This window comes from Sus scrofa, chromosome 7 (genome assembly GCF_054392235.1).
Source record: "Sus scrofa isolate SSC_HxYL_T2T_F1_AM1 chromosome 7, Sscrofa_HxYL_maternal_Yorkshire_Landrace_v2.0, whole genome shotgun sequence".
In the NCBI taxonomy this organism is placed as follows: domain Eukaryota; kingdom Metazoa; phylum Chordata; class Mammalia; order Artiodactyla; family Suidae; genus Sus; species Sus scrofa.
The window spans coordinates 96,679,244-96,699,443 of NC_139389.1; the positions used below are offsets into that span (position 1 = coordinate 96,679,244).

The following is a 20,200-nucleotide window of genomic DNA, read 5'->3' on the forward strand; positions in this document are numbered from 1 at the left end:
CCATTTCTACAGACCATTTCCTCTTACTCCTGTGTTTGTAAGACTCTCAGGAAACCCTGTCTCTGGAATTCCTGCATTCCTCATGAAAGAGATTCATGAGCACTTTATGAGCCTCTCCTGGTGGATGTGGATGCACAGCTTCATCACCAAATGTTCCTCATTTCAGTGGTACTTCCCTCCCATCTCACTCTGCCTGGGCTTCCAGGGACCCCTGCCCTCACCCATCATAGAACACAGTTCCCCGGAATCTGAGATGGACAGAAACAGGCTACGGCACAGACCCTGCCTCCAGGCCCAGACAGGATCACTCACCCATAGAGGAAATAAGGACTCCAGTTTTATTTGTAACTTTTCTCCAGTCCATATTTTTTTTAATCGAAGTATAGTTGATTTACAATGTTGTGTTAGTTTGTGGTGTACAGCAAAGTGATTCAGGATACTTTTACATATATAGTAATGTTCTTTTCCACTATAAGTTATTATAGGGTATTGAATATAGCTCCCTGTGCCATACACTAGAACCTTGTTGCTTATTTTATATATAGTAGTGTGTACCTGCTAATCCCAAACTCCTAATTTATCACTCCTCTCCCCCTGTTCCCTTTGGTAACCATGAATTTGTTTTCTATGTCTGAGACATAGCAATGAATTTGTTTTCTATTTCTGTTTTACAGATACATTTTGTATCATATTTTAGATTCCAAATACATGCATCATCATATGATATTTGTCTTTCTCTGACTGACTTCACTTAGTATGATATTCTCTAGGTCCACCCATGTTGTTGCAAATGCCTTTATTTCATTCTTTTTTCATGGCTGAGTAGTATTCAATTATACATGTGTGCCACATCTATTTTTTAAATAGGATGATTTTAAAGGCCAAGAGGCTTCTGATTCTAACCCAATATATCCCTGGCCATGAAGACAAGAAACTGTTGTCCTTTGCAACAAGACACGTTTCCTACACATTATCTATAGACCCGTGTTGATCCCTTAAAAGACACAGGCGTGTCATGGGGGTGACTAGACCTCAGATTCGTCTGTAAAAAACAGGATATTGGGTGGAATGACCTCTCTGATCCCTTCCCCATCTAAGATCACAAGCACTTCAATGTTCCGTTTGTTTCTGCAGTTGGGTGATGAGAAGTGGTAAGGATTGGCATGGGGCTGAAGGAGAAGGCCAGGTGGGCATTCGAAGGAGAGACTGAGTTCAAGGCTCCTTCAGAATTGTGGGGGTTGGAAGTTCTGTATCCTGTCCTTCCTGTATCTTCACCTAAATTTGAAGATTTGACTGGAAAGTGTGAAGAGATATCTGGTCTTCAGATTTCCTTTCACTTCTCTGATCGCTGTCAGAGTCCTTGGTGCTGGGAGAAAGGGAGCAAAATAAACGCACAGCAGAGCAGAGCAATCTCTTCCCCAGCTGTGCTTATCTGAGGCCTCTTCCCTTCTATAAACAGCGCCAGATGGAGAATAATTAGGATCTTAAAAAGTAAATAATGCAAAACCCAAGTTGGTGTTTTTCCTATCACCCAATGGACGAGAGGCTGTGAGTGAAAAATAAAGGACCTTACACAAGACTGCTTCCCTCAGACTGACGGAGAAGCTGAGGTGTCCTGGCTGGCGGGAGGGAAGCTCTTCAGTCAAGGCTCACTTCACACTGCTGCTCTGTCTGAGGCCCTGGAACAGAGCCGCTTCCATCAGCTACCCAAGTCTCCTTTTCAGAACACACATTTATAAACACATTTTTCTCGAGCCGAAACTTTTTTTTTTTTTAATAGCCTGAGTTTTCTTCATACCCTGTGGTCAGAAAACCAGGAGACTTGGGGCTATTTTCTCAGTGTACACAGACCTGCTAACTCCAGGATCCACCTCGAGGTGGAGGCAAGTTCTGCCAGCCCAGGTGGCTTATCCCAAATCACTCAACGTTCGACTTTCAAGCAAACAGAGCCCTTGCATATAAACCCTTCATTTGAAAGCCAACAAAATTAGACACTATAGGAGCAGAGCAATAGCAACAGACTCAGGGGGCAGACTGCCACCCTTCAAGGCCACCAGTACCTGTCATATTCCTGGAAAAGGCCACCCTGTTACAGGGATTGACTCCTTGGGAGTCATACTGCCCCCCATGAGCAAGCCGATAGCCCTCCTGGGTGCCATCTTCTCTGTCAACGTCAAAGCTAGAAAGAGACAAGAAAGTCCCCCTTACCCTCACCCTCCTCTATCTTCTCCCCAACAGAAGCACTAAAAAACTATAGTTCAAGGTCTGGTGAGGTGCCCCGGACCTTCTGTTTGCACTGACAAAGGCATGCAGTCCTGTTGGCCTACTGAATTCCCAAACAAGCAAAGATGAATGTACACACTATGACTTGAGAGGCAACCTTTTAGTAAATGGAGCAGCATTTAGACATTTCTGCCGACTTGTGAGATTGGTATAGTGAAAACAACCAAAGGTGCTGCCTTACGTTCTTCAAAGAAAGTAGAAACAGACTTCATTTCCCCTCCAGCCTCAGAGGGCTAGCCAATCAGAGTTGGGATGCATCCAAACTGAACACTCAATGGCCATCTCTCCACTGCATGGTTGATGCTCTTGACATAGCCACAACTGTACTCTAACCCATCATCTTGCTAGTCCGTAGGAGCACCGAAAGTCCCGGTCCAAAAGAGCCCAGGGTGGGCGAGTGGCTTAAGAATGTGACATGGAAATAGATTCCCTAGCAGTAAGACCCCAAGGGAGAGTCAGAAACCCCAAAAACTCAGTCATTTATGATGAAGTCCAGTTTTTCATTCATCTAATCAGTGCGACAGAAACACAGGTCTGAGAGGACATCTTATGGCAGTATAAAAGGAACTGCTGCAAACCAGGAAGTGAGCTGGGAGCTACCTGACTTAACCTAATTTCATCTACAGAAGTGATGGAGGACTATAGATCCTGTGTTGAGGATAAGAGAAAGCCAGGGACAATGTGGCAAATGCTGAGACTAAGCATGTTTTTTGGAGGTTGGGGAGCAGGGAGGAAGGCATGCGTGTGCGCATGCGCGCGCGCACACAAATGCAAATAAATATTAGGTCTTTGTAAACAGGGACTCATCTACATGTGTTTTGAGAGTTTGGTTCATAATGGTTCAGAATCATTTGTGCTTACTTTGGTGTTGCTCATGTCTCCAATCCTTATAGCACTGCATATCCCTAAGGTCTGAGGTTGAAAGCAGTAGATGCAACATACACAGTGATAATAAGACAAAAAAATCAGACCTGGAGTGAAATCACATTCTGCCCTCTCTGACCACCTGGAATTTGTTTACAATGTAAACAGTGGGCACAGTGTGATTCTGTAAGAGACAGTCTTTAAGGACCAAGGCATAAAATAAGTGTGTTACACAATAGTATGCTGAAATCAAATCTTACCTTTAAAATCAAAATGTACATACACTCTTTAAATTATTTTAAAATGAAAGAGGGAATCAAGAAAATGATTCCTTAAATTAGGAGTGTGGGATTAACAGATACACACACTACAAAATATAAAATGAACAAGGAGTTACTGTGTAGCACAGGCAACTACTTTCAGTATCTTACAATAAACTACAATGGAAAAGAATTTAAAAATAATGTATTTACACATATATATGTATAACCAAGTCATTTTACTGTACACCTGAAACACAGTATTGGAAATCAACAATACATCATTTAAAAAAAAATGATTCCTAATTACTACAGTATTATGGACAATAATTTTACTGTATAGACAACATCATATAAAAACTGATCCACTTTCAGTAGTCAACCCACCAGCTGCACCTCTGCATTTGCTGTACCAACATTCTGGAACATTCCTCTCTGGGCAGGGTGTAAACGCACACTTCTTGTGGCCTCTGCCCAAATGCCACCGTATTCAAGGCGTCTTCCATCAACAATACCCACATTCCAATAGTTTTTGTCTTCCTGGCCAGATTTCGTTTTCTTCATTTTCACAGCCACCTGTCAAGTGATATGCTGGTTGATTCCTTGCTCTTTCTTAGAATCCCCTGGAACAGCCAAGACTTCATTTAGTTCACATTCTGGTCTTTAGTACCAGAACGTTGCCTGACCCCCAAGTAGGCACTCCATAAGTACTCATTGAAAAAGAAATTGGGTAGTTTCTGAATTATTAATTGCATATTCACGCTTTACTCGCTGACTCAGAATGCCAATTTTATTCAGTAAAATCGCTTATCAACCTACTCAAGGAGGAAGGCCTGCATTTGTAGTCTACAGAGTGACCACAGTGGTATTGGATAGACAGTGAGGATGACTTTCAGAAAACAGGAAGGCTGTTCGCATCAGTGGCATCCACTCCCCCTGTGCTGCTTGATGTCAGTGGCTTCACATAAACCTCCTTCGCCCTTTTCCCCACATCTTTAATAGAAATCAAGAGCACCATCTAATAAGCATGCACAGAGCTCTGACGGATCTCAAGTTTCCAGCTAGAAAAAGAGTTAAACACCAAAAGAAAAATGGCTAGGCAGCTGAACACAGTTAAGACAGGATAAACTAGGGGAACCTGATGGTGGAGGGAGAGCAGTGCAGTTTTGGCAGGTGCCTTTGCACTGAAGTGGTGGCAGTGAATGGGGCACTTTCCTTGCTTGGTTCCCAAAAGTGATGCATCTTATATCATTCAAGTTCTAAAGGGAAATACCCACTCCTCTAAAAACAGATAATTTTTTCTTTGCTCTTGGAAGTTCCCAGGCCAGGGGTCAAATCAGAGCTACAGCTGCTGGCCTACACCACAGCAACAGCAAAGCCAGATCTGAGCCATGTCTCCAACCTACACAGCTCACGGCAACACCGGATCCGCAACCCACTGAGCAAAGCCAGGGATCAATCATTCTAAGCTTGAAAATCTTCCATTGCAATGGTGATTGGAATTGCATCAAATGCATCAATTCACCAGGGGAGAATTGAACCCTCACAATGGAGGTCTTCCTTCCACTGGAGACAGTGGGTCCCTCCATTGACAGGAGCTCCTGCTGTGTCCAGAGCCTACCCACAGACTCCTGATGGGAGCTGCTGGTGGGAAAGGAGAGACATGAAAAACAGGGAAAGGCTGACACCTGCACATCTGGTCCCACTGTCCCCACACCTGCTCCTCTACAAGCCCAAGCAGCTCTCCGCTGGCCCCTGGCTTCCTCTCACCTCTGCATGCAGAAGAGATAAGCTCCTCCCTGGACCCCCTCATGATTACTGTTGCCAGTCTAAGTCATTTCATCCCCTACTGGATAAATTTGTCTTCCTCGGGGCTCTTGCGCCTCTCTTGACTCAATTTCCCCTTTTATTAAGAGCTCCTTTAAGTTTCCCTTGGCCCTTTCTATACTTTTCTATTGCAAATGTCTTCCTTTGACCTTCCTCTTCACCTGCACTAGTTCATTCATAAAAACTACCATTTACAATTTTCAAAGGCAAATCTCTCGTACCTTGAAAGTGCCTTTGGACATGGGATGGGGCCCAGACTCAGGAGGCAAAGAACCCCAGATAGGCCATAGAAAACCTGAACCCCATGGCATCCCAAAAGTCAGCCCCCTCTCCTTTGGACATTCCTCTCCTGGATGAAACAGAGCTTCTCTGTCCCCATCTCCTTCCTTTCAAGTGCCTCATCCTGCTGCAGGTGACTTTCTCACCAACTGGCTGATGCTTCTTTCTCCCTAAACTTTCTCAAAATTGCCAATACAATAACCCACACAGAGAACACATTTCAAAAACCGTAGGCAGCGACTGGGTGGTCATCAAGGTTCCCAATGATCCTGTGGCATAATCAGTGTTGTGCCTCAGTCCATGGGTTTCAGACCAAACAGAGGAATCATAGCAGTGGCTGACACCCCTCTGTCCAGCCCAGGGAGCCTGGGTTTCTCCCCAGAAGAGGACCATTCCTGGATTCATTCATCTTGAGCATTGATTTTGTTTCACTGTGCATGTAAAATAAGATTTTTTGTAAACCCACAGAAAGTTTTGATCCTGATCCCACATACTCCTTTACAGCTGAAGGATTGCAGGACAGCCTGTCATGTACTTCAACTCACGAAGAACTTGCTGTTGATCTACTGCATGAAAATCACATTTTGAGTGCCCAGGGAAAAGCACATCTTCCTCTCTGTTTCTGGGACTTAATAGGGGCTTGGTGGAGATTAAGTTAAACTAACCATAACCTTCCCCCAGGACAGGTCCCAGAAGGGTTTGTGTCCACTGAACACTGAAATTTGTATCAACTCTTGTACACTAACATTTTCTCCACCTTTTCAGCTTTGCAAAGACCTGGAACACACCCCCGCCCCTGCCCCATATCATATGAGACAGCTCAACCATCTTGTGTCCAGAAAATCAACTTTGTCTCCCTTGGACAACATCATCAACTTGCACAGCTGTTCACAACTCCAAGGTCATTTCTTCTCAACATGACCTTCAGCCATTGCCCCTCCCAGAGAGACCTCCCCGTATGACAGTCAGGTTGTACATGGGAAGCAAATTTAATGAATAGAAGAAGAGAAGTTTACCACTGAATGCTTTCTCCATAGACTTTTTGTGTGCACATCTGTCTAAGGTTAACCGCATTCTCTCACATCATTTCCTTTCATCCCCGCCCCAGCTCTGTGTGATCAGCTAGACAGATAGGATTATCCTCATTTTACGAATGTTGAAATTAGTGCTTCCAGAGGTGCCTAAGATCACCTCGTTGGGAAAGGAAATTATTTTCTTCCCAGAACGCTCCCCCATCTACCAAACAACCCCACCCCAGCCTTTAGGTGGCAAAAATTTGTCTTCATATCACCTTAACAGAAGACATTTCCGTGACTTAAAGTTAGAAAAACTTCATCTTATTATCCCCATTTTTTTTTCCCTTTGTAGCTTTAATCATATTTTGTAATTATTTTTAACTTTTTTTTGCCTGTCTCCCCAGGAGTCATCAGCTCCACTAAGGCAATTACCAGCTCTATCTTGATGGCCATTGAAACCTCAGCCCCCAGCACAGGTCCCAGTACGTGGAAGATACTCTGACTCCTAATTCTGTATCCCTTCCACTCTAATAATCATTAAAAAAAAAAATTCTTCCTACTAATCCTGATATGTAATCCTAAAACAAAATCTCATTATTGCTCTTCAATCATGAACTTGAAACACCTACTTTTTGAACAGCATGGGGTCATATCACTAGGAAACATGGTTTGTATCCACAAAAGTCCAAAAATTTCATGTAAATGGACAAGGCCTTTGGAAATTATGATTAACCAGCATCTGTGATGTGTCTGGCTGTTCTAAGTATTCTATATAAAAATTAATTCATAGAACCTTCACAACAATCCTATGAGGTAAAGACTACTCTTATTATCCTCATTTTACACATGGAAACATTGAGGGCTGGGGGTGAAACATAGCCTCCGATCCTTGAGAAAACCACTGCAAAATTATAACTTTAAGGTCATGGCAGCCTCCTCTGGTCCCAAGCTGCATCTCTTGTTTCCCCCCAAAAATTCATTTCTTTGCCCACTTATGTCTGGCCTTGGAGGGCATGAGGAGGCCACATCTCAAAGTGGGTCTGAAAGTGCTCCTTCTCACCCCCTACTGCCCCCACCTCCTGCTGAGGCTATAGCCTCAAGCCAGCACCTGGGAAGGACTGCCCTGCCTCCACATAGGGGGGTTTCAGTGGTGGGATGTCTGAAATATCCAGGGCAAAATGGCGGCTGGATCCAATGCTTTGAATGGGAGTGGGTGCCTTTCCCGAGCTGGGGCACACTGGCCCAGGGAGTGGTGGAGACAATCTGACAGCCTGCCTCTATCTGCTAAGGTTGTCTTGACCGGTGGTAACCTTTCCCAACTTTTTCCAGCTGTCTCTCCATGGGCCCTTTTCTCTGGACTCCATGGATGCTCTCCGCGGCTCTAAAAAGGGAGGGGGGTGGAGAGGAACAGACAATCTAGGTGGGCTTCAGGGACTTTTCTTGGACCCCCTCATAAATTTGGAATCATAGCCCTGTGTCCCTGACCTGTGTCCTTCAGGGACCTCGAGATCTCAAGGAGAGGATATTCTGTGCCCTCCTCCCTTCTGACCATTCTCTTACATTTTACAGTGACAAACTCCTGCTTCTTGCTTCTCTAAGAAACATGCCTATGTGAGGAAAAAGAAAAAAGAAAAAATCTTCTGCCTATCACAAGACCCAGAAGGCCATGGGAGCTGGCACTTCTGGAAGCCGGTGGTAGGAGCTGGCCTTATTCTCCCTCCAGACCACCTTCCCCAAATTAAGTTTCTTAGTCCCCACAGTCTCTCCAAAGAGCCTCCTCATCTCCTGTCCCCCAGCCTCCTTGTTTCCTTTCTTTATAATGTCCCTGACTCACAGCCCCTAGACCTGGATATAGAGGAAATGCGGCCATCCAACCTTGAACTTCCACAAGCTTCTTCATGACTCCCTCTGTCTCTGAGAGGCACCTCTCACTGTCACCAGATCTGAGTTTGCCAGATCCTTCCTGGTCCTTCCTGCCCTGTATTTTGAGTGTGTCCTTGCCCTTCTCAGAGGACACCAGCAGCCGTTCCCGCTCTACTTCCTACATCTCACATTCAGGGTGAAGGGGCTGTGTTTGGGATGCAGTCATCTTCCAAGGTGAACGGTTGTGGAGAGCAGCCAAGATGCTCTTCCCTGGGGGTCCCTCCTTCTCTGGCCATTCCTCCTTAGCCTCCTTTGACCCTCCTTCATTCCCCAAGGCACCCGCACTTTTCTAGTCTTTGATCTTGGCAAGTTTACCCATGTCCATGGAGGAAGTACCTTAAAAAGATAATTCACCAGTTTCTATCCACAGGTCAGATCTCTCTCATGGGCTCCATACTGAATATCCCCGTTCAAAGACACCTCAATTCAATATGCTCCCCAGCCTCACTTAACAATCCTCTCCCTCTAATAGGCTCTTCTCCAGGGGGCTGCTTTCACCATCGAGTGATCACTGTTGCCCAACCCCACACGCAATCCACCCCCCATGGCCTACCATCTTCCTCCCTGGGGTTACATTGCCACCCATTCCTCCCCCAAGCCCCTCCAATCCCCACTGCCAGCATTGTCTAGTGGGCCTCCTGACCCATCTCCACTCCTGACTTCTAACTCGTGTTCTATATAGCTAGTGTCCTTTTTTTTTTTTTTTTTTTTTTTTTGGAAAAACCCAAACGTGATCATTTCTCTCCTCTGATTAAAATCCTTCAATGGCTCCCCTCAGTCTTTTGAATAAAAACTAAAATTCTAAACCTGGTCTGCAAGTTCTCCTCAGCGTCCTGGTATCCTTTCCTGGCCTTGGCTCACACCATGAACTCACACAGCCCCATTCCAGCCAGGTTCCCCTCACATCCTGCACCCTTCCCACACGTGGCCCCTTAGTAGGAGCTTTCACTGAGGGTAAAAGTCCATTTCTACTTCCCTGACACTTTTTATATCCCCAGTACCCAGCTAATGCCTGGCACATAGGTGTTCAATGGATATGAAATGAATAAATGGATGAATGAATGAATGAATGAATGAGGGAAAGAAGGAAAGAACAAATTATGAGTTATTGCAGGAGTACCCAGAGTGCCAGTGTAAGCCCTGGGGCCCAAAGCCAGCTCTGATTGGATGGGCTGCTAGATCCTAGGCACAAAACATCAGGGCTTCATTTAAGGCACTGTAAATCAGAGAGGGAGCCTCAACTTTCCCACCGGAGCTGGAAACCCAGAAAAGAACTGGCTCAGCCTGAGATATTGGTGAGGAGGGAAGACACAAGTTCATATTTCTTAGAGCTAAATGCATTTGTGACCCCAGAAAAGCTACTGTAAGTGACACCCTTGCATTATCTCTTTGAGCCCTAAGCCTGGCCTGCCCCACACCTCCTCCAAGGCCCCGCCATAGTCAGAGTTCTGGAGCAGGAGCTGCTTCAGGGCAGTTACAAACAGTGGCAGCTGCAGCTAAGGTCAGAGTTACCTGTGGGACTGGGCCATGTGAGGTGGCCAGAAGTCCTTTGGCCCCCACCTTCCCTCAGCTGGGCCTACCAATGGACTCACAAGAGGGTTTTTCTCAACTAAGGCAGGGAGAGTCCAGTAAGGTTATAAAACTGTAGCGGAAGGGACAGGCAGATGGCCCTGAGTGCCTGGAAAACTTCAGTAAAGCCTTCAGCTAGCAGATCCAATTGCCATGCATTGCCATGTGGTGACCACATGCTAAAGGTTCAGCATCATCAGACCTGTGCCTGAGGCCTTGTCTAGCCAGCCACAGAACCAGGACAGCAACTGCTGAGAATTTTAAGGAGAGAACATTCCGATGGCAGTTGAAGGCAGCAGTTGAAGCAAAGGCTCAGGGCTGGGCAGAATTCACAGTCCAGGGAAGGGCAGAGACACCCAAAAGGATCTCAATGAGGGGATAGTCCCTGAAGGTCCTGAAGATAGGGATGGAAAAGGCTCCTGGAGACAGGAGAGAAAGGATGCAGGCAGAGGGGCCTGGGGGAATTTGAGAAGAGCTAAAGATCCAGGGCACCTAAGAGGGTGATGACCCAAAATGGCCAGTGAGCCAGAAGACATATTGGCCCCTCTGGGCTCTACTGGGGGCCTCGTCTGGAGGAAGAAAAGCACAGCATCTACTCCCCACCACTGAGCTCCCAGGTTCTTAGCTCAACAGGCAAGGCTCATGGCTGCCTCTGTCTCAGAGTTGAGCTGGTGCTTCGCAAAGGGTGTTCCCGGAGAATCAAGACAACATCAAGTCCAGATGCAGCCATCCCCTCTACTGGCTCAAATACTAAACCTTTCATTCAACCATTCATTCATTCATTCAACAAATACTTATTGAGCACCTATCATGTGCTGGACATTAAGAATATAATCGTGAATAGAAGGACAGCCCCTGCCTGATGGAGATGACAAGTAACTCTGAAACTCTTCTCTGGGATGATAAAGGAGCCATACATGACCCTGTGAAAGCTTAAAGCCCTGATCTAGGTGTAGGGCTTTTCTAAGAATGATGGAGCTGACATCTGAAAGATGAGTGAGAATTACCTAGTTGAAATAGGTAGGCGAGGGAGGGCAATGGTGTTCTAGGTAGAAGGAACTGCAAAAGCCATGCCTAAGTGCAGAGAAGAAACTTGGCAGATGTAAGATACCGACAATGGGTTTATGGTCAAGAGCTGAGGGAGACCCGAGCAAAATGAGGTTGGAGAGGCAGGCATACATCAAACCATGTATGCTCTCATAAGGCATGTCAAATGTTTACTTCTGAAGTTCGCTTTGAATTGTTCTGACGCTGAAGGCAAGAGTACAGGCAGGACCAGAGCAGCCGCCAAAGGCAGAAGGTTAGGACGTGTCCAAAACGCACATCATAAGATGAGCATGTGTGTGTTCGTGGGTGATGCCAAGCCACAAAGGGGTCAGTTGCCATAATCCATCATTATTAAGGAGTCCCCATTCTTTCCCTTGGTATCAGTTACGGAGAAGAAAATGTCGCACCTCTCAGGCACAGAAACTCACCAAAGGTTAAATCATGGTTTCACCATTGGCAGAGGGACCTTGGCACGGTTTTGTTGTGTTTATGTGTATACATGTGCTAAATTCTCCAAAAAAAACCTATGTATTGCAGTAGAACAGATGGATTGCTATCCCATTTCGCAAATGGAAAACTAAGCCTTGGGACAATTAAATGGCTTCCCAAAAGTCACCAAAGGGAGAAGCAGACAAAACTATTCCCCAGCTCATCTCAGAACATGCTTTCTCTGTATAACTGTAGCATAGACCCAACAATGCCTGGGACGAATATTTGAGGAGAGACTAAAATTTGCACATCCCCACCAAATGCATTCCTATAGTTTATGAAACAGATAATATGTTAACTGAGTTCCAAATAAAGGTGGAGTAAGTTTGCAAATAAAGATATGAAATACTAGATAATTTATCTCCAAACTGAAGGAATTTGCTTCAAGGAAAGAAATTCTCAAAATCATAAGAAGAAAAGAGAAGCGGGAATAATTGTGGGATAGTGAGGTCAATGATGGCCATATAAACTCATCTAAATACTATTCCGATATGTGATACTAATTAACACTCCCACTCGTCCACTTAAAACTGGAAAAATTCATAGTGAAATTCATCCGGAAGACAGAGATGTCTTGCCTGTTACAGAATGGATGCCCAGATTGCAAAACAAGTAACATGACAATGCCATGAAAACCATATTTAAGTGGATTTTTAAATGGAGGTTTGAAAAAGAGAATCTGAGAAATGCAAACATGTTAGCCTGTGGATGAAAACACAAGTGCCAAACAGGACACCTTCCCCTGGTCCTCCTGCTTGCTTTTACTTACTAGTTGGCTCTGACATCCTAAAAATATTTCCAACCCTGTCATGTGCCAGAGCATCTCAGTGGCTCCCCAGCCCCAGGTAGGCACACAGCTCCAGGGTACGCACATCACTTTAAGATTCCGACAGTCTCACCTCATTGACCCTCACATCCAACCAGCTGCACCTCACTTCTCTTCCTCCCAGCACCTGGCTCACTTCCTCCAGCTTATTCATCCCAGAAGCTACCATATCCCAAGGACACAAAGTCTACATAGCATGTATCCATTTACAGCTGAACTCTCAGGTCGCCTAAAGCAGCCAGGGCATAGCCCTTCCCAGGCCAGGCTCTGTTGAAGGGTTCCCAGGCTTGCCTCTCAGTCCTAGAAAGTGTGAGCAAGAGAACACAGAGGCTGAAAAAGTGTAGCTCTTCCATGAGGAGACAGCAGTTCTCTAGTCCTCGGTCCCTTCCTTCCCACACTGGGATTGGCCCCACTCTGTGTTACTCCAAAATGAGCCGGACTCAGCTGTGACGCTCAAGATAATGAAGTATATCTCCTGAGCCTTCCTTTAAGAAACGCAGAATCTCAGCGGACCCTCTGCACTGGCCACGTTCCCCTGGGGAGGCCGTAGGAGGCTGGCCTCTGCTCTGCCTCTTAAGGAAGCTCCACTCCTGCAAAGTCTCTGGAGTCCAGTCTGGGCATGGACTGGGCTCGGTCATATCCCTCTCCATGGCCGTCTTCCCTGAACCTCCCTACCCTCCTCTCCTCTCTCTCTCCCCATCGTTTATTGTGGGCTGAACTGCATCTGTGCCCGGGGCGCCTGCAGCTCTGGCGGGAGGGAAAGGAACAGGGAGACGTGGGTGGAGAAGGAAGAAGAGAAGGTCAGATCCCACTGGGGGGTGGGGGTGGGGTGGAAGGCTCTGTCCCCATCCCTGGGACAATGGCCACTTGGCACTGCAGCCCACGCAGGCCTGGCTCCAGCCTGTCCACCTTCCCCCACCAGGGCAGAGGACCCCATCTTTCAGATTTCAACCCCCTTTTTCCACCCAGAAAATCCTTTTCAAAGCTGAGACCTTCCCAGAGGAGGGTGGGATTGTCACCCATGCCCCGAATGGCCGGGGTTCTGTGTCTCTCTACCTCATCAGGGATCCTTGGAGTTTGCTTCCTCCAGTGAAGGACTCCTCAGAAACCTTCCTCTGCAGCTGTATGTTCCATTCCTCACTCCTTTTTCCTACTCATTTTTGGATGACTCTCTCCCTTTCCCTTCTTCCTCTCTCCTCCACTTTCCTCTGCTTTCTTCTTTCATAAGATACTTTGAAGTTAAAAGGATGACACTGGTTCTGCTCATCACTCTTACACTCTTATTTTCCTTGGCATACATCCATACTCCCCCCAGGCCACCCTTCCCTGAGAAATACTCAGCCGTGGGCAGGGGACCATCCCAAGGGCACCATGATAATTATTCCCCACCAGGACCGGAGCTCCAGACCAACCATTCCTTCCGGAAGACTGTTCACCCTCACTCTTGACCTTCCTCCCTTCTCAAGCTTCTTTCAAAACCCATTTATATGTTTTCAACCCAGGACACAGCATGAATTTTAGTAATCAGGTGGAGTCTCATAATTTCTCTTATATGTCTAAACGGTCCATGCTTCTAGATGTCAGGTTGAAATAAATCCTCTAGACGCTCCAGAAAAACAAATAACAAAAAACAAAAAACAGCTCAATTCCTCATGGCCATTATCCACAAAACTAAGCACCATGCCCACTTGTGAGAATTTACAAAAGAGCCCCTGGGGAATTCAACTTGCTCTTCACACCAGTGGAGAACCTCTGGAATTAGAAGCCAGGGTAGGGGCTGTATTCACATTTTAAGTCTTAAATCTTAACTGGGCTTAGGTTAGCAAATCAAGCACTTGTTTTCCAAGCACATGCTATGGACCAAGAGCTATTTTATATTATTAATAGTAGAAGGCCTTTAACCCAGAAGATGGATGGTGGTCAAAGAATCATATCTGTAAAATAGAATATATGAATATTTTCACCTACCATCTGGAAATGCTCTGGCAGAGGGCAATAGGCTCCCCTCTACCTGTTTCAGTGTTTTCATCTCATGGTTTATCAGTGCTCTCTTTTTAGCCTTAAGAAAGATGGGAATAAAGAGGAAATGTTCAGTCCATTAATATTTCAGGCCCATTAGCAAAGGCTCAGCCATGTCTTCCAGAACTGATCCACCAGCATGGTTTGTACTAATTCTGCCATCATATGTCCTCCAGGAAAGTCAGGTCTCTGTTGGCCTCCATTTTCCCCAAGATGCCAGCCCTTCCTCTTCCTGATTGATCCTGGCTCTCTGGCCACTGAACGCTAGGATGGCCTTTAGGTCCAGGGAACCCTGGGACCCATGTCATTGACAGAGGTGCTATCTGGCATTCGAAGGTGGGGCAGGAATAGGACAGGGGTAAGCAGAGGCAGAATGAACTGACCTCTGGATGAGTCCCAACCCCTGAGGCTGGTGCCCTCCAACCCCTACGCCTGTGGTCCCCTCTAGTCATAACTGCTCTTTCCAAAGCAAAATATCATAGGGACTTATGTGTCTTTTCCAATAAGCCCGACTTTGATGATGAGTGTTGGTCCTCTTATAAATCCTGGACCTCCATGATCTGAGGCTAGACCTCTACCTCCAGCATCTCGTCATAAAACACCCAATAGCTAGAGCCTGCCTTCTGCCCACTTAAAGGGAAGATTCTATAGAAGTGCTTCTAATCAAACAGTAAGTGGTCCCCAAAGCAAGCAGCAGAAGCTGCTGGTAATCATAAGCAGATAGAGCTTAACTCAAGGCCCCCCATGCTAAGCCCCAAGGGGAGAGGTCAGCCTTCTGACTTGGGATCTTCTTTCAAGTGAGGCATTTGCAGTGGTCCTTCCAGGAGAGACCTCATGCTGCTTACCCCCAGAGCACTCTGCCAAACAGGAGTATTTTTTATACTGGGATGAACCAAAGGAAGGAATCCGATAACACGAGCTCAAAGAACCCTAAAGGAAGCAAGAAGAAGGTGATGAAACAATAGGTGTAAACCAAAGAACTTGAAAAGAAGGATCCAGCCTGGATCTTTCTTTGCACAATATGTAATGCTGAGGGTGAAAAACACTCTGGGCTGTGCTGAAAGTTATAGGGGTTTTGCCAGAGTATCTGAGGGGGGGAAAAATCACAAACTCTTGAGTCCTTTTTCCTCTCATGTAAATTACAGGTTAGAGGATCTTAATCATCTCCGGGTTCCCCAACCACCCATCACCAGCTGTGAGAACACGTCCCCGCCAGCATTCAAATGGGTACTCAGCCTGGCCTCCCTCTTCCCACAGGGTTGGGGTGGGGGGGGGAGGGGGCGTTGGTTGGTGGTGGAGCATGACAACACTGTGCCTCATGGTCAGGGCCAAAGACTGCTCTTCACATTAAAACTTTAGGTTTTAAAAGCGTGTATGCTCCGAAGCAAGAAACTGGAGCTCCAAACCCCAAACCCCTTGGAGTTTTCATTCCCCCAACTTTTCTTGCATACTTATGAGGGGCCAGGTACAAGGATGGGAGGAAGAGATATGACAGCAGTCCCTGCCCCCAAGGAGTTCACAGTCTAATTAGGAAGAGGGGGGAACAAGAGAATCTTAAGAAAAATCTTTCCATTCATTCCATGGGGGCTGAGCCAACCCAGTTAGCAATGGCCCCCTCTTTGAATTAGCTGGTGACCAAGAGGACATATGATCCTGGAGGGATGGGAGCAAGGTTTAGGAATGAGCCTTCCTTTCATAAATCTCTCTGCTCTTTGCTGTGAGCTACATAAATGTGTCTGCTCCCATCTTAAGGTTTGGTTTGATTAGAATATTTTCAGGATTTCCATATTTTAGAGACAGAGAATTTTAGATTTGATAGAAAGAGACAATTGAGTAGGACTCCCTTTGGCTTTCCCTCAGGTGTGAAACAGTATATGGGCAGCAGCTGTCTCTCCTTGCCAAGGAGAGGAACAACAAAAGTTCGAATAGTGCCGGATTGGTTGGAACCAGCTCATTAAAGCACCGTTATGACTTACTGGAATGGGGACAAGATTGTTTGTCCAGAAAATTATGAGGACTACAACCCTAGGTCTGAAAAGAAGGTTTTGAAAGTAAATCATATGCTACTAGCAGAATGTTAGCATCTTAAAAATTCAAGCCGATTCTTGGATTTGAACCTCAAGATGCCAGTTCCGAATGATTCAGAAACACAAGGGATGGTTTCTGCCCAGCAAGCAAGGATACCTATTGGGAGGGGAATCACAGATTGTAAGAGTTATGTTTTTGCTGTTTGTTTTTCTTTTTTAAATTCAGATGGAGCCATCCAGTGAAGGTGTTAGTCGGACCTGAGTCTGACTAGATCAGAATCCTAAAGCTAGAACCCGAAAGTTCAAACACCTTCCTGCCCCCCCTTCCCTCCTCCCACGCTGCACAAGCTCTTGCTGCATCCCCACCTATCCACTGCTACCTCAGGATCTCCCTCTAGTCTGCTCCATCCGAGTCTCCTGAAAAGCTGTAGGGTGCTGCCTTCCTCCCTGGGACAGAGATGTTGGTTTCCAGTCTGCCCCTGCAAGATTTTCTGCTTAGAACGTTTCCCCAGTTCACTCTCTGGCTGCCTTGTCAATCTTTCCAAGGATCTTCCTCCCTCCCCTTACCCTCTCAGTCGGATTTCCCAACAGCCAATGATATGGTGCACTGCCCGCTACCTCCAGTACCAGCTTGGTCTCTCATCTCTGCCCCCGGCACAGCCAGGGCTCCAGGGTGCAGGCAGAAGAGGCTCTCTCCCCTCCTCCCCAGCCCCGTCTCAGGACAAAGACAAAGCTGCTGCCTGAGGAGGAGGCGTGTGTCACCCATGAGCATGGGGTGGAGCCTCAAGAGTTGGTCTTCGGAAGAAAGGTAAGGTGTCTACTTCCGGAAGGCATCTCCCTCCCCATCTTTATTTCCAAATGATGCCAAACAGTCCCCACGGGCCCCTCTTTGCCCAACCTCCTGGCTCTGCACCTAGGCCTTATTCTGGCTGCCCTCTCTGTCTGGTCAACCCCCCCAGCCAGGCCTCTCCCTGCTCAGCAACACAAACTTTGGGAAAGCATATCTCTGGCCATCCAAATGGAGGACCTCCTGCCAGCCCCTCTCCACTGCAGTCTTGTGTGCAGTCACCTCATTTTTATAGAAAGAAAGGGAAATAAGAAAAGGCCCCCCTCCAACCTGAGACACCATTGCCTTCTCTTGGCAGCATATAATGGTCAGGCCAGGTAACCGCAGCCTAATGACTCTTCTCTGATGAAACTGGGTCTCTGGGGAGGTTTGGCAGCCACTTGAGACAGCACGAATGCCTTAGGGTCCAGAGTGGGGAGCCATCCCCGTCCTCCACCGTAGGGCATACAGAGCATTTGATGGGCTGAGGGGTGGGAAGAATCCCAAGGCAAGGGCACCTGGTGCCTTGGGAAGGGTTTAGCTCAGTGATGTGAAAAGAAAACAAAACCAGCCAGACTAGCACTGGTGAGAGAGGGCTTCCCTTTTTGCAGAAAGAAGGCTATCACAGAACAGAGAACAGAAACTGGAAAAGCAGTCTCCACAGCTCCATCTCTCCCAGCCTGGGCATGTGGGTCTCTGAGGTACCCCTGACCCCTTTGCCCAGAATTTCAGCTCCCTTCTGCGTGGAGGATCCATCTTTGCTCACATAGCCGGTCTTTCCACATGGGAGCCGTCTCCGCAGTGCATAGCAGCACCTAGCTACAGTCCCCGTAGCCCCAAATCAGATTCTCCTGTGAGGAGCCACCAGACAGATTCCTGTGTTATCCCACTGTGTTCAAAAGTCCACCCTAGTCTCCTCCATCAGGGACAGAACAGGTGATTCTGTTCCGAGAACGTGGCCCAAATGGTGAAACCATGAAGGTAGTTCAGAAATAGGAATTCACCTGGGTGAAAGTACCCTATAGATTGCCATGTAGTGTCCTGTCCACTATAGCCCACAGCATGGAGGGGTGTGTCAGAAGCTCAGGCCTTGGAAAAGGAGGAACCAGCAGGATGCACCACCCTCGAGAAATCGAGGAGGCTGAGGATGCAGAAAAGGCCTCCAAATTTGGCCCAAAGGAAGCCTCGGTGGTCTGTGATTGTTGCACGCAGAGGCAACAAAGAGAAACAGTGGCGCCACCCGCCTGGGCAGAAACCAGGTGAAGATGACGGGAAGGAGGGAGTGACTTGAGAGGATGCATGAGAACTTTCTCAAGAAAAAGAGAAATGGAACAAAGACGGGAGGTATCAGAGGCCAGGCCCCCGCCTCCTTCCTCCCTCTCTCCAAGAGGTCCAAGTGTCACAGAGGGAAGGATGGGTTTTAGGGTTAAGCCTCAGTTCTGCAACTAATTAGCTACAACTAACTAACTAATTAGTTCTGCAACTAATTGCTTCACTTTCCTCTTCTGTGACAGAAGCGACCCGTATTTCACAGGGATGGTGTGAGGATCAGAGATGTCCCTTGTCTGGCCCACACTGAGTTCATGGTAAGGGCTCAGTGGGGCCTCTTGACAGTCCAAAATCTTCCACCATGAGGAGAAGCAATTTCCTCCTCTGGGAACACATCACCTGCACTGAGTTTCTCTCAGCCCCTGCCTCCCGCTCTCCGGGTTGTGGTTATTCAGGTGCTTTTCCAGCTCCCCTTCTAGCTGGCCCAGAGAGGTAGGCGACCCCCACCTTCCGAGCCATCCCACCCACAGCCAGGTGACCAGGGCCAGGCACCCAGAAGATGCTTGGCGCACTTAGTGACCTGCCCAACCACAAAAAAGTCATCTCAGTGGGGAATTGTGGGGGGCTGCCTTCCGAGCCCTAGCTTTGTCCGATCACTGACCACATGCAAGCAAAAGATGCCATGTCAGTGGGTCTCGGTGTCCTTGTCTATAAAATGGGAGGCTTGGTCTTTGAGTTCTCTGGAGACCTCCCTTGGAAAAGAACCTGATTTTTTTTTTTTTTAAGATAAAAGAGATTCGACTTCTTCTGGAATAAATAGAGAAGTAAGGGAAAGGTGCACCCACAGAAATGTCTGTTTCAAAGGTGTCCTTAGATTGCCAGAAGTGGTACCAAGAGGCTCCCTTAGAGCTCTGAGTAGCTCTATAATTAAAAAAAAAAAAAAAAACAAAAAAAACACCTCTCCTCTTGAAGCAGGAGATATATCTATATCAAGAGGCAATCTATATCAAGATCTATACCAAAAAACAATTCAGAAATGAAATTGGCTTTCTTTCTCTCCACTTTCCACTCATTCCTCTCTTGATGAATGAGCCAAGTTGCAGGGCACTGGTTTCCCCCCATCACACCCACTTCTGCATGGGAGAGGACACTTGAAATTCCATAGAGCCTCAGCTAATGCTGGACACCGAGCTCACAAACTTCAACCCAACCAGCTACCATGAAACACTCAGTCTATGGAAAATGCTCCTCCAAGTGGCCCTGCCTGGACAGAGTGAAGATTTGCCCTCTTTGGCCAGGCCATGCTCCAGTTCACCAGGCAGGTCTTGGAATGATTTCCACATGGGCTGGCATGTCTGCTGCCCCTGCTAGACTGTGAGCTCCTTGAGGGCATGGACAATGGGACCCCTCCCTCTCCAAAAGCATACACATTTTCCGCGAGCTGACCCACAGATGCCTAGCAAGCATCTGAGACATATTTTAACAAGGTAACTGGCTTTGGGAAATGACAGACGGTGGCACCACTCACAGAACTAAAGGACACAGATAAGACTGAGGAAGAATGAAGACCATGAGCTGATTTGGGGGGTGGGTGCTGAGTTTGATGGGCCAACTGAAAGGGTCCAGCTGGGGAGAAAGCACCTAGGGGGTGCTCAGGGCTAAGGCTCAGGCAAGCA

General features: G+C 47.0%; 1 protein-coding gene across 8 annotated transcripts in view; it reads right to left on the reverse strand.

Moving 5' to 3' along the window:
* LOC106504493 (uncharacterized) overlaps positions 1–20,200 on the reverse strand; it is a 759,489-nt gene that overhangs the window by 523,583 nt on the left and 215,706 nt on the right. The window contains exon 8 of one of the 8 annotated variants that reach the window (XR_014809318.1): positions 318–3,983. The exons of the other annotated variants lie outside the window; for them this stretch is intronic. The gene's annotated coding sequence lies outside the window, so the exon portion shown is untranslated. Of the gene's footprint in view, positions 1–317; positions 3,984–20,200 lie in introns of those variants that run through there. 8 annotated transcript variants of the gene reach the window in all.